The sequence below is a fragment of the Tenebrio molitor genome, unplaced genomic scaffold, assembly GCF_963966145.1.
Source record: "Tenebrio molitor unplaced genomic scaffold, icTenMoli1.1 SCAFFOLD_807, whole genome shotgun sequence".
NCBI lineage: Eukaryota > Metazoa > Arthropoda > Insecta > Coleoptera > Tenebrionidae > Tenebrio > Tenebrio molitor.
Window position 1 is genome coordinate 1 of NW_027184237.1, and position 13,814 is coordinate 13,814.

General features: G+C 42.9%; 2 non-coding genes across 2 annotated transcripts; both read left to right on the top strand.

The window, feature by feature from the left end:
• The first annotated feature begins 2,892 nt into the window (after nt 1-2,892).
• On the top strand, nt 2,893-3,012 carry LOC138141026 (5S ribosomal RNA). Its single transcript, XR_011162927.1, has one exon. It is a non-coding gene; the product is annotated as a 5S ribosomal RNA (ribosomal RNA).
• Nucleotides 3,013-13,393: 10,381 nt separating this feature from the next.
• LOC138141027 (5S ribosomal RNA) lies at nt 13,394-13,513 on the top strand. The gene has a single exon (XR_011162928.1). It is a non-coding gene; the product is annotated as a 5S ribosomal RNA (ribosomal RNA).
• Nucleotides 13,514-13,814: the final 301 nt, after the last annotated feature.

Here is a 13,814-nt window from a genome sequence, read left to right on the forward strand (position 1 = left end):
GTGAGATCCGTCGTTACCAGAAAAGTACCGAGTTGCTCATCCGCAAGCTTCCCTTTCAACGTTTGGTGAGGGAGATCGCTCAGGATTTCAAAACCGATTTGCGCTTCCAAAGCTCCGCCGTGATGGCCCTCCAGGAAGCGAGCGAAGCTTACTTGGTCGGTCTGTTCGAGGACACGAATTTGTGCGCCATCCACGCCAAACGTGTAACCATCATGCCAAAGGACATCCAACTTGCCAGACGTATTCGGGGTGAACGCGCTTAAATTTTTCCACATCGTGTTTCGGAAGAACAACAACATCCCGAGAAAAACGAAACACGAATTTTATAACAAAAAAATCGGTTCTTTTCAGAACCTCAAACCTTACAGGCAAAAAAAAAAAAATATATCGCCCTTCAACCGGAAATGAATAAAATAAAAATGTCAATAATCGGTCGGTCCTCTCGATTCGGGTTGGGTTGCGGTCGTTCGTAAAATTTTATTGCATCCTGTCATCACCTACCTGCCAGCTGATGCTATCTATTTTATTTGGTTTCGCCGTAAGGATAGTTTTATTTCTTTTTTTCGTCGTAGATTATCGTGTGGCCCTGAAAAGGGCCATTTGTGCGTGCCCCGTTGCCGGTAGTACGATGATGACGTCGGAACGAGGCACAGCCGAACGAACATGAGTCGAGTATCCATCCACGTTTCTCACTTTTTCCTCTTCGGCGAAGCGGCCTTTTTCACCTTGACAGGAATGGCTTTGGCTGTCTTGGGTTTGGGTGCTTTGGGTTTTTTAGTCGGACCAGCCTTGTTAGATTTCTTCGCTTTGGAAGGCGATCGGGGTTTCGGGGCGGCTCTAGTTTTCTTTTCTGCCGAGGAGGCGGCCGATTTCTTGGCTTTCGCTGCGGCGGCGGAGGCAGCGACGGCGCTCTTCTTTTCGGCAGCAGTCTTCTTCGCTTTGGGGGAGGCTTGTTTTTTGGCTGTCTTCGAGGAAGCCTTGTCGGAAGTCGTCGCGACGGCGGTACGTTTGGCGGATGATTTTTTCGTCTTGGATGCGGCGGACGAAGCGGGTTTCCTCTTGTCGGAGGCGGAGGCGACTTTGGCACCACCGGAGGTGGACGAGGCGAGCTTGAACGAACCCGACGCGCCCTTACCTTTCGTCTGAACCAGAGATCCCGACGCCACGGCGCCTTTCAGATATTTCTTGATGAAAGGGGCGACCTTTTCGGCGTCGACTTTGTAATTTGCGGCGACGAACTTCTTGATGGCCTGAAGAGACGATCCTCCGCGTTCCTTGAGTCCCTTGATGGCGTTGTTTACCATCTCGGATGTCGGAGGATGGGACGGTTTCGCCCTGGGATTTTTCGCTTTTTTCTCTTTCTTCGCGTGGGATTGAGGGGTGGCAGCGGAACCGGTGGTGACCGATGATGCTGTTTGATTTTCGACGTCGGCCATCTTTCACGTTAAAACGTTAAAAGTTAATAATAATTATTGAAAAAACACTTGCTCACACACGTACACTTCGAGCACCTCGTGAACGAGAATTGAACAAAAAAATTTTCTAAGTCTTTATAAAATAGTCGCCACTGCGGACGGAAGACTGAACGCGCACCGCGTCCGCCGTCGAAGAAATTGCAGGCCTCGGAATCGTTGCCCGCGTGATGGCATCGTCCTCTTTCCTCGATCACCATCGCCACCGTGTGATCAAGCTGGCCGAACTCGGTTTCCGAAGTTTCCCTGGAGATAGCGAAGTTCGTCTCGGAACGTCGGTGGGTTTCGAATCAGGTACACGCCCCTCCAACCACCAGCCCTAAATCCGGGTCGTCACGGTTTCGATTCGGGACCGACGGTTTACGTCGGCGGTGCGGGGTAGACGCGTCGATTCCGGGAATCCATATTTCGTTCGCCGAAATATTGGTCCATCTCTTCCCGGAATACCGCGCCACCTTCTCGATTTTACGACATCTTCGCGTCGCCAAACGCTTCCGAAACGGTCGAAGCACAGAAAGGACCTGGTGTTCGAACCGAGGCAATTCCGACAACAGGATGCCGCGAACCGCCTCTCCGACGTTCAGGTCGATCGTTTTCGGCGGAAGTTGAAACGGGACGAGTCGACGACGGGTCCCGTTGCCGTCCGGACCCTTCGGGACGGCCGAAAGTCCGTCGAGAGGATCATCCGAAAGGAGACGGTCTTCATCGTCCGACCGATGCCGCACCTACGAGTTTTCCGATATTTTCTTCGACGGATCTTCAGGTTTTCTTCCTTTCTTCCGTCTTTCTCTCTTCGTAATTTCGTGTCCGACCTGCGTCGTCCGAAGTCGGGGTGAAGATCGAAGAAAAAACGCCAAAAATAACAACTCGTCAGCCACGCACACCGCGTTCGAATGTCTAACGGTCCAACTTGGATTTTCGAAGATCGCCGAATCCGAGGGACGATAAATAATAATAATAATAATAATAATGGTAATAAATAATAATGTTAATAATAATAATAATGATATGATGATTATAACGATAATTATTATAGATAGGTAAATAGAAACACAGGTCTCCTCTCGAAAATCGGAACTTCCTGATATTACTTACATATTTCGGTCGATCCAAATGTGGGAATCTCGTCGTCGTCGGAGCAAGCAGCGCGGTGGGTGGGGTGAAATTCTGGATTTTCCACCGCCGCCGGCGGTCGAAAAATGTGCGACGCGGGAGATCGCCAGTCCGTCTAGTAGTCTCTCTTGTCGTTAGAGCGTGACGTGGTGGTTGTTGTGGGATTTCCCGTTAGTTCGGTCCGACGTCGGTCGTCAGAGGGTAAGTGCATACGGAAACGAAACGCATCGCGTTTTGATGTTCATATTCGTGCATCGGAATGTTAAAAGCAATATATTTTACACCAACGATCACACCTAAACACCACGGCAACGGCCATACCACGTTGAAAAGCACCGGTTCTCGTCCGATCACCGAAGTTAAGCAACGTCGGGCGCGGTCAGTACTTGGATGGGTGACCGCTTGGGAACACCGCGTGCCGTTGCCCCCCAACACTTTTTGTTTTTTTTTGAAATCCATAGCAACCACCGAACCGATTTGTTTTTCGTGCAGGTATTCGGAAACATGCACAGACCCGTATCATGTAGATTCATAGCTTTAAGTACTAGATAATTAAGAAAACAATTTTTTTTGTCGATTAATTGTAAACAATTGCAGAATAAAAACTCGTCAAACGGTAAAGGTTGTCGTTCGATCACCGAAGGTAAGCCACGCGGGCAGCGGTCAGCACTTGGACGGGTGACCGGTTCATTATATTCCTTCCGTGAGTTTAACAAAGATAACATATGCAAATGTCGTAAGTGCGACGAGGAAGACGGCGATCTTTTAATGTAAAAAAAATATATATTAGGTTACGCGTACATGCCACTTTGACTGCTGCTTTATTTTTTTGGTTTTTAAATAATTAGAGATCTGAATTCAACATATCAGTTCTATGTTATAATGGACAGACAATGTTGTATTCTTGGCCCCTAACACGTTAAGACCAACATAAAAACTAGAATAACTTACCATTCGTTAAACGTTAAACAATTTCGAACCACGTTTTTTTTGAGCTCGAACAAACTCATAACACAACACTCATTTATTAGTCACTGGACCATTGTAAAACGAGAAGAGAGAAAAACCATGCGAAACTATTTTTAAAACGAAGAGAATAAAGGTTTTAAATGGTAGGGCTGTATGACAGACTTGTCAATTATCGTGGGGGGTACGGCTGAGATTTATGACGAAATCGAGTGGCGCCGGCGGTCGGTCACTTTCACGAAAGAGGTCTAAACACGGGTCGTTTACGATACCCTCTGGTTACTAGAAAAGTTCTAGACAGATGTTTGTCGGCTTTTCGAGGTATTTATTTGTGAGTCCAAAGACTCAATGGAGTAATATCGGACTGAAATTCCAAGATTTTGCTGTGTAATCCAAAAAACTATGTTCCTCGTAACATTTAACGATGTGTTAATTCAACTATTATTTTAATTTTTCGTATACGTATTTATACTAAAAAGTACAGCGCTTCCAACAGTGAATTGTGAATTGAAAATGTTTCAAAGAAAGATCGATAGTTTTGAAAAAAATTACATATTAATAAATTTAGATAGATTTAGAAGTATACATTGCACTTACTTTTCAAAATTATTGTACTTCTGATTTGGTTGAAATAACATAATATGTAGCAGTCATAGTTGCGATTGTAGAAAAAATCTTGTGTACATTGCAGTCGCGGCTGGTGTTGGGTAAAACCTTTATTTTTTAGGGGGTCATTACCCAAATGACCTCATGGACCAGCCGTTCCTGTTAGGTTTTATATATCAAATTGATTCGTCTGTCTTTTTCATCATGCCTTCGAAAAGCGAGCTCCTGTTTCGCCAAAGTAACTGTGACGTCAATTAAATACGATAATAAAATTCGGTTTTTCCCATCTTCTTTTCGTATCCCACCTCCACCCGGCGGCAGTAGTGCAGTGCTTATCAACATAATTACCGGCGTCTCGCCTCCACATTTTGACTTTTTTGTGTTTTATGTGTTCTCTAAGTCCAAAATTTTTAAATTTTTAAAAAGAGATTGCGGTACTATTCCTGTTGCTGAAATTATAATAATATATTTATTAATTTTTGTATTATATGTCTGTGTTATATTGTGTGAATTTGGAACAGCTATATCTAAAAGATATGCTTGCTTTTGTTGTTTATTTAAAATAATAATGTCTGGTCTGTTATGCTGAATGTGAATGTCAGTTAAAACTGTGCGATCAAAATATAATTTGTAATTGTCATTTTCTAAACAACTTTCTGGTTTATAAATGTAATGTGGTTGTGTATCCTTTAATAAATTGAATTTAACTGCTAAATTCATGTGTATAATTTTTGCGAATATATCATGACGTTTTTTATATTCGCTGTGAGCCAAAACGGTGCAAGATCTTGTATTGCAAATATAAAACCCTCAGCTCTTTAAAATATCTCCCATGTAAAGACTTTTGTTTTATATTTGCTATAGTGTCATATCACGAGCTCTATTGAGAAAATAATTTTTTAGTGAAGCAATTTGATTGTGTTGTAGAATTTCTAGATTTGAAAAACCCCTACCACCATTTTCGCGTGGTAAATTAAATCTTTCAACAGCAGATTTGGGGTGATGTTTACAAAATTTTGTAAAGAGAACTCTAGTTTGAATATTTATATTCTTTAAATTAGTTTTGGACCATTTTATAACACCAAAAGAATAGATTTAATTTTATAATTGAATGTTGAATATGATTTGATTGATTAATACCTAAATATTTATAAAATTCTCCTTTATTTAAATTTTTAATGATTTCTCCTTCTTTAGTTATATATTCTAAATTTTCGTAATGACCACGACATATTGATTGATTTTCAGTTATTGTTAAGTTTTATGTCATCCATATAAAGAAGGTGATTTAATTTAATATTAATTTTATAAATTTTAAGAATTTTAATTAACCATGAATGTGGTACTGAATCATAGGCTTTTTTGTAGTCTATGAATTGTTGTTGCATTATTTTCCAAACGTTTGAGACTTAAAATATTCGTCAAATGTTCTTCTTTTTTTAAATCAGAATACCCCTGACAAATCCGAACATTTTGTTTTGCGGTAGATAAAAATAAACATGGGCCAAGACAGAATATTAATATTCGGTGTGGAATTTTCCTGCGTTCTTGTTCATTTCTATCGAAGTGCTCACGAAAAGTTGTGAATATCAACACTTTGTAATTGTCGTAGTGAAAAATAAAAAAGATAGCTATGGGGCACAACTTATTTCGCACTTCATTAGAAAAGTAACAGTATTAAAATAAAAAAAATATTTTTCTAAATTTCGAACGTTAGGTCTATCCTGACCAGCCGCCAATTAGTGGTATTATTTTATTTTTTGCTGTTTTCCACAATAGTTATTTTTATATTAAATATAAACAATATTTTTTCTATCATTGATTCAAAAAATTGAAATTAAAAATTCAAATTTTTGAAGGAACTCTGAAGTTTCAATGCAGTGACCATGTTGCTAGGTAACTAATAAAAAACAGTGCGTGAAATGAAAAACAGAAATAGTCGTATGCGTTTTGTATGGTTTCTATGGTTTCGATCTTACTAACAATGCAATGAAAATGACCCACTTCAGGCACAGATAACTATGCGTGAATTTCAATTTTTTGAATCAATTATATAAAAACAAAATTGATTTGGCGGCCGCTACACAAAAGTGGTGGGAGGCGAGAACCTGTTTCCGCCGGTCTCCGTTTATGACACAGCTGACGGAAATCTTGTTCTTTTTTTTTCGTTTATTGTTAATTTTAAAATTAATAAATTTTCCCTGGATACGTATTCGACTTATCCGGTACGAGTTATTTTTAAATTAACTTAATGGCCCGTTGCTCTTGTTCTTTTTATCGTTTTATCGTTAGCAATAGTACAATACTCACGCATTTTTAATCTAAAATTAACAAAACTTGAATGGATCGGGATTATCACACTTCTGAATTGAAGTTTTCATTCGTTTAAAATATAATTGATAGTAATACGTAATGCGGATTGCCTAAACGTTGCTTCCATCACGTCAACATCACACATTCACGTTCGCCCGTAGAAATGGCGTGATGCACACGAAATCGATCCAAAAAGGCTCATAATATTTGTGTCACGCGAATCTACGTCGAAAACTAGAAAAAAAAAAAATTCAATTCGAATTTCAATAATCGAAACGATGCGTCGTCGATACTAAACGTAGGTAGTAACTAAAGTGTGATCGGGTGCGATAAAAGTGTCCGTCAATAATCATCATCCGACAATCATTTAATAGACGAACGCTAATTTTTGGCACTCACTCGGACGACAGAACCAGTCCAGACGGAAACCGGGGCGCGGGGTGGGTGGGTGGTTGTATGTCCGTGAATCTGTCCGGCGCGCGTCAACATTTCAGTTATCGTCGCGAGAGTTAAAACGAAAGGTGGTTAGTGTGAAAGTGACGTTTTTTCGTGGAGACACGTTACGAAGGGTGAGTACCTAATATAATATAAAACCAACCGAAAACCCACAATAGTGCCCCGGTTTATTATCGTGAATAGGTGTTTGGTAAATATTTTCTGTATTCCAACTAGCAAGTCTTTTATCAAAAAACTCCGGCAACATGGCTATTGTGGTATTATTGATACCACCTAACTGAAGAATGATTAAAAAGATTATAAAGTTAATAACTAAGTCGACGATTTTATCGGGAAATTGAACGGAGAAACAAAAATAGCTCTTAGCGACAGTTGCCTGAAGTCGCAAATAACGGCGATTGACGAAATCACGTTTTTTTTATTTTAATTCCAATGAACAATACACAGGGTCACAATTATCTGTTATGTATTCTATAATGTTTTGCAAAGTAAATAATGTGAGTTGTCATGCGTAATATTAATTAGCTAAGTAATTTTTGCAAGTATTTTATGTCAGATATGCAATGTATAATAACGTAATGTTGCAAAGTATTTTAATTTTTATGCTAGGTAGAGATAATAAAATAGAAAATGATTTAGGAACATAAAAAATCTCATTAAAACAGGAACAATTGAAATTAAAATAAACATAACATTCTGTACTAAAGTACAGTTTTGTTCACTCCTTTTTTCAAAGTCTTCTGTCCTCTCATTTGCACATACTGCTATTCCAAAACAGTGAAATTGTCTGTTTCAGGGAATCCTTAACGTTCCTTGCTAATGTCAACAACGTTTTCGATGAAACAAAGAGTCGGAAAAATGTCGGCTCATTGTATTCAATAACATACGCGACTACAAAACCATCTGTATCATTTGTAGGAATCGCGGTTTTTTCGATGAGAATTCGTTCTAATTTTTTCTTTCTTAAAAAAGCTAAGTAATTTTAATTTCACTAAAGATGAACATTTAGGCTATATGCTGGGTAATGCAAATCCATCAACCATCAACTAGGTTGTTCAGCAGATGTACGATTGTTTATTTGATTTCTTCTTCCGAAGAGTTGTATTCTGGCAAAATAGAAATTTATTCATAACATAACCTCAATCAACTAAATTATTTCGAATACAATAACCACATAACTACAAGTTGGATAGGCATGGGTGCAAAATACCGATAATGCATGAAACCTAAAGGGCCTACTGTTCATCCAATATATTTACATAGCTTAAATAGCATGTTTATTTTTTATAGAAAAATTTTGCATTTCTCGCTTTCTTAAACTGTATGTAACATTTTTCATATTTTTTCGCTGTCATAATGACATAATAAAAGTTAATTAAAAATCGCTGTTTCACGTCTTTTTCTTTTTTGTTCGAGAGTTTTTGTGGTTCTGAAAAGAACCGTTTATAAATGTGTCGAAAACGAAAAACATCTATTTCGAACTGGTGTACTTGGTGACGGCTTTGGTACCTTCGGAGACGGCGTGCTTGGCCAACTCACCGGGCAACAACAGACGCACGGCAGTTTGAATTTCTCTGCTGGTGATCGTCGAACGTTTGTTGTAGTGTGCCAGACGGGAAGCTTCAGCGGCGATACGTTCGAAGATGTCGTTCACGAAACTGTTCATTATGCTCATAGCCTTACTAGAGATACCGGTGTCGGGATGGACTTGTTTCAACACCTTGTAGATGTAGATGGCATAGCTCTCCTTCCTCCTGCGCTTCTTTTTTTTGTCGCTCTTGGAAATGTTCTTCTGAGCTTTCCCGGCCTTCTTGGCTGCCTTACCACTTGTCTTCGGCGGCATTTTTCATTTCAATTCAATTCGATTCAACAAACTCGCGAACTGCTCTGACTCGTGTGCGTGCGTTAACTTTGCACCACCACCTTTCTGATAGGTAGTGTGTTCACCAGAACCCCACCTGAAAACGGGCTCCCACCAATCGTCACGTCCTATTCTCCTATCACGGAGGCTATAAATTCGAAGCACAGCTACCAGCTTTTACAATCGACGAGTCCCGTCCGTCAGTTTTATTACTTCTCGTGGTGTCTAACGAACGAACTTAAAATGTCAGGTCGCGGTAAAGGAGGTAAAGTGAAGGGAAAAGCGAAATCCCGTTCGAGCCGTGCCGGTCTCCAGTTTCCGGTGGGTAGGATACATCGTCTTCTCAGAAAAGGAAATTACGCGGAACGCGTCGGTGCAGGAGCTCCCGTCTATTTGGCCGCCGTCATGGAGTACTTAGCCGCCGAAGTTCTAGAATTGGCAGAAACGCTGCCCGTGACAACAAGAAGACACGTATTATACCGCGTCATCTGCAGCTGGCCATCAGAAACGACGAGGAATTGAACAAACTCCTGTCCGGAGTTACGATCGCCCAAGGCGGTGTCTTACCCAACATTCAGGCCGTACTTTTACCCAAAAAAACCGAGAAGAAACCTTAAACGAACGATCGATCCATCTCCGTGGCGAAAACTCAAAATATCGGCCCTTCTCAGGGCCACTATAGCTTTTTTTTTTCGTAAAATGACCGATGCATCTTTTCTTTTTGTATTATTATCATTTACGACTGCAATGCCAAAAGGAAAATCATTTACGACTGCAATGCCAAAAGGAAAGCAAGGGGTGTTTACGATCTTGGTACATTTATCAGGTAGTCAGTTAGTAATAATTGTCCGTTGTTTCTCGAAAGAACATCATGTTTCTTTTTTTTCCTCTTATTTTTATTTTGTGGTTCTGAAAAGAACCGATTTTGTATTTCGTATTTTATTCTGGTTTTCTCGAACGGTGAAGAGCGCCAGGAAATTAACCTCCGAAACCGTAGAGGGTGCGTCCTTGACGTTTCAAAGCGTAGACGACGTCCATCGCTGTCACGGTTTTACGTTTGGCGTGTTCCGTGTAGGTGACGGCATCTCGGATGACATTTTCCAAGAACACTTTCAGGACTCCGCGAGTTTCTTCGTAGATCAAACCGGAAATACGTTTCACGCCGCCACGACGAGCCAATCTTCTGATAGCGGGTTTCGTGATGCCCTGGATGTTGTCACGCAGGACTTTGCGATGACGCTTCGCTCCTCCTTTTCCCAATCCTTTGCCTCCTTTACCGCGACCGGTCATCTTTTCAGATTATTTCAACTGACACAAAATACCTGCACACCTCGTCCCTAGGAAGTCAACTACCGCAAAATTTCAACTAACGGAGCCTTATATAGATTCAACGGTTCACCATCGACCAATCGACGAAGTCAGCCGTTGACTTTGTTCACGTATAAAAGTACAATTTAATATGGCGGAATTTTTAGTACCCGTTTACCTTTCGACGCGTGCACGTCTAACGATCGTCAGAGTCGATTTTAATAATTGTCAGTTTTGTTTTTCATTCGTTTCATTCGAAATGGCCAGGACCAAGCAGACCGCACGCAAGTCCACCGGAGGAAAAGCCCCCAGGAAACAACTGGCTACCAAAGCGGCCAGGAAAAGCGCTCCCGCCACTGGCGGCGTCAAGAAGCCCCACCGTTACAGACCTGGTACCGTGGCTCTGCGTGAGATCCGTCGTTACCAGAAAAGTACCGAGTTGCTCATCCGCAAGCTTCCCTTTCAACGTTTGGTGAGGGAGATCGCTCAGGATTTCAAAACCGATTTGCGCTTCCAAAGCTCCGCCGTGATGGCCCTCCAGGAAGCGAGCGAAGCTTACTTGGTCGGTCTGTTCGAGGACACGAATTTGTGCGCCATCCACGCCAAACGTGTAACCATCATGCCAAAGGACATCCAACTTGCCAGACGTATTCGGGGTGAACGCGCTTAAATTTTTCCACATCGTGTTTCGGAAGAACAACAACATCCCGAGAAAAACGAAACACGAATTTTATAACAAAAAAATCGGTTCTTTTCAGAACCTCAAACTTTACAGGCAAAAAAAAAAAATATATCGCCCTTCAACCGGAAATGAATAAAATAAAAATGTCAATAATCGGTCGGTCCTCTCGATTCGGGTTGGGTTGCGGTCGTTCGTAAAATTTTATTGCATCCTGTCATCACCTACCTGCCAGCTGATGCTATCTATTTTATTTGGTTTCGCCGTAAGGATAGTTTTATTTCTTTTTTTCGTCGTAGATTATCGTGTGGCCCTGAAAAGGGCCATTTGTGCGTGCCCCGTTGCCGGTAGTACGATGATGACGTCGGAACGAGGCACAGCCGAACGAACATGAGTCTAGTATCCATCCACGTTTCTCACTTTTTCCTCTTCGGCGAAGCGGCCTTTTTCACCTTGACAGGAATGGCTTTGGCTGTCTTGGGTTTGGGTGCTTTGGGTTTTTTAGTCGGACCAGCCTTGTTAGATTTCTTCGCTTTGGAAGGCGATCGGGGTTTCGGGGCGGCTCTAGTTTTCTTTTCTGCCGAGGAGGCGGCCGATTTCTTGGCTTTCGCTGCGGCGGCGGAGGCAGCGACGGCGCTCTTCTTTTCGGCAGCAGTCTTCTTCGCTTTGGGGGAGGCTTGTTTTTTGGCTGTCTTCGAGGAAGCCTTGTCGGAAGTCGTCGCGACGGCGGTACGTTTGGCGGATGATTTTTTCGTCTTGGATGCGGCGGACGAAGCGGGTTTCCTCTTGTCGGAGGCGGAGGCGACTTTGGCACCACCGGAGGTGGACGAGGCGAGCTTGAACGAACCCGACGCGCCCTTACCTTTCGTCTGAACCAGAGATCCCGACGCCACGGCGCCTTTCAGATATTTCTTGATGAAAGGGGCGACCTTTTCGGCGTCGACTTTGTAATTTGCGGCGACGAACTTCTTGATGGCCTGAAGAGACGATCCTCCGCGTTCCTTGAGTCCCTTGATGGCGTTGTTTACCATCTCGGATGTCGGAGGATGGGACGGTTTCGCCCTGGGATTTTTCGCTTTTTTCTCTTTCTTCGCGTGGGATTGAGGGGTGGCAGCGGAACCGGTGGTGACCGATGATGCTGTTTGATTTTCGACGTCGGCCATCTTTCACGTTAAAACGTTAAAAGTTAATAATAATTATTGAAAAAACACTTGCTCACACACGTACACTTCGAGCACCTCGTGAACGAGAATTGAACAAAAAAATTTTCTAAGTCTTTATAAAATAGTCGCCACTGCGGACGGAAGACTGAACGCGCACCGCGTCCGCCGTCGAAGAAATTGCAGGCCTCGGAATCGTTGCCCGCGTGATGGCATCGTCCTCTTTCCTCGATCACCATCGCCACCGTGTGATCAAGCTGGCCGAACTCGGTTTCCGAAGTTTCCCTGGAGATAGCGAAGTTCGTCTCGGAACGTCGGTGGGTTTCGAATCAGGTACACGCCCCTCCAACCACCAGCCCTAAATCCGGGTCGTCACGGTTTCGATTCGGGACCGACGGTTTACGTCGGCGGTGCGGGGTAGACGCGTCGATTCCTGGGAATCCATATTTCGTTCGCCGAAATATTGGTCCATCTCTTCCCGGAATACCGCGCCCCTTCTCGATTTTACGACATCTTCGCGTCGCCAAACGCTTCCGAAACGGTCGAAGCACAGAAAGGACCTGGTGTTCGAACCGAGGCAATTCCGACAACAGGATGCCGCGAACCGCCTCTCCGACGTTCAGGTCGATCGTTTTCGGCGGAAGTTGAAACGGGACGAGTCGACGACGGGTCCCGTTGCCGTCCGGACCCTTCGGGACGGCCGAAAGTCCGTCGAGAGGATCATCCGAAAGGAGACGGTCTTCATCGTCCGACCGATGCCGCACCTACGAGTTTTCCGATATTTTCTTCGACGGATCTTCAGGTTTTCTTCCTTTCTTCCGTCTTTCTCTCTTCGTAATTTCGTGTCCGACCTGCGTCGTCCGAAGTCGGGGTGAAGATCGAAGAAAAAACGCCAAAAATAACAACTCGTCAGCCACGCACACCGCGTTCGAATGTCTAACGGTCCAACTTGGATTTTCGAAGATCGCCGAATCCGAGGGACGATAAATAATAATAATAATAATAATAATGGTAATAAATAATAATGTTAATAATAATAATAATGATATGATGATTATAACGATAATTATTATAGATAGGTAAATAGAAACACAGGTCTCCTCTCGAAAATCGGAACTTCCTGATATTACTTACATATTTCGGTCGATCCAAATGTGGGAATCTCGTCGTCGTCGGAGCAAGCAGCGCGGTAGGTGGGGTGAAATTCTGGATTTTCCACCGCCGCCGGCGGTCGAAAAATGTGCGACGCGGGAGATCGCCAGTCCGTCTAGTAGTCTCTCTTGTCGTTAGAGCGTGACGTGGTGGTTGTTGTGGGATTTCCCGTTAGTTCGGTCCGACGTCGGTCGTCAGAGGGTAAGTGCATACGGAAACGAAACGCATCGCGTTTTGATGTTCATATTCGTGCATCGGAATGTTAAAAGCAATATATTTTACACCAACGATCACACCTAAACACCACGGCAACGGCCATACCACGTTGAAAAGCACCGGTTCTCGTCCGATCACCGAAGTTAAGCAACGTCGGGCGCGGTCAGTACTTGGATGGGTGACCGCTTGGGAACACCGCGTGCCGTTGCCCCCCAACACTTTTTGTTTTTTTTTGAAATCCATAGCAACCACCGAACCGATTTGTTTTTCGTGCAGGTATTCGGAAACATGCACAGACCCGTATAATGTAGATTCATAGCTTTAAGTACTAGATAATTAAGAAAACAATTTTTTTTGTCGATTAATTGTAAACAATTGCAGAATAAAAACTCGTCAAACGGTAAAGGTTGTCGTTCGATCACCGAAGGTAAGCCACGCGGGCAGCGGTCAGCACTTGGACGGGTGACCGGTTCATTATATTCCTTCCGTGAGTTTAACAAAGATAACATATG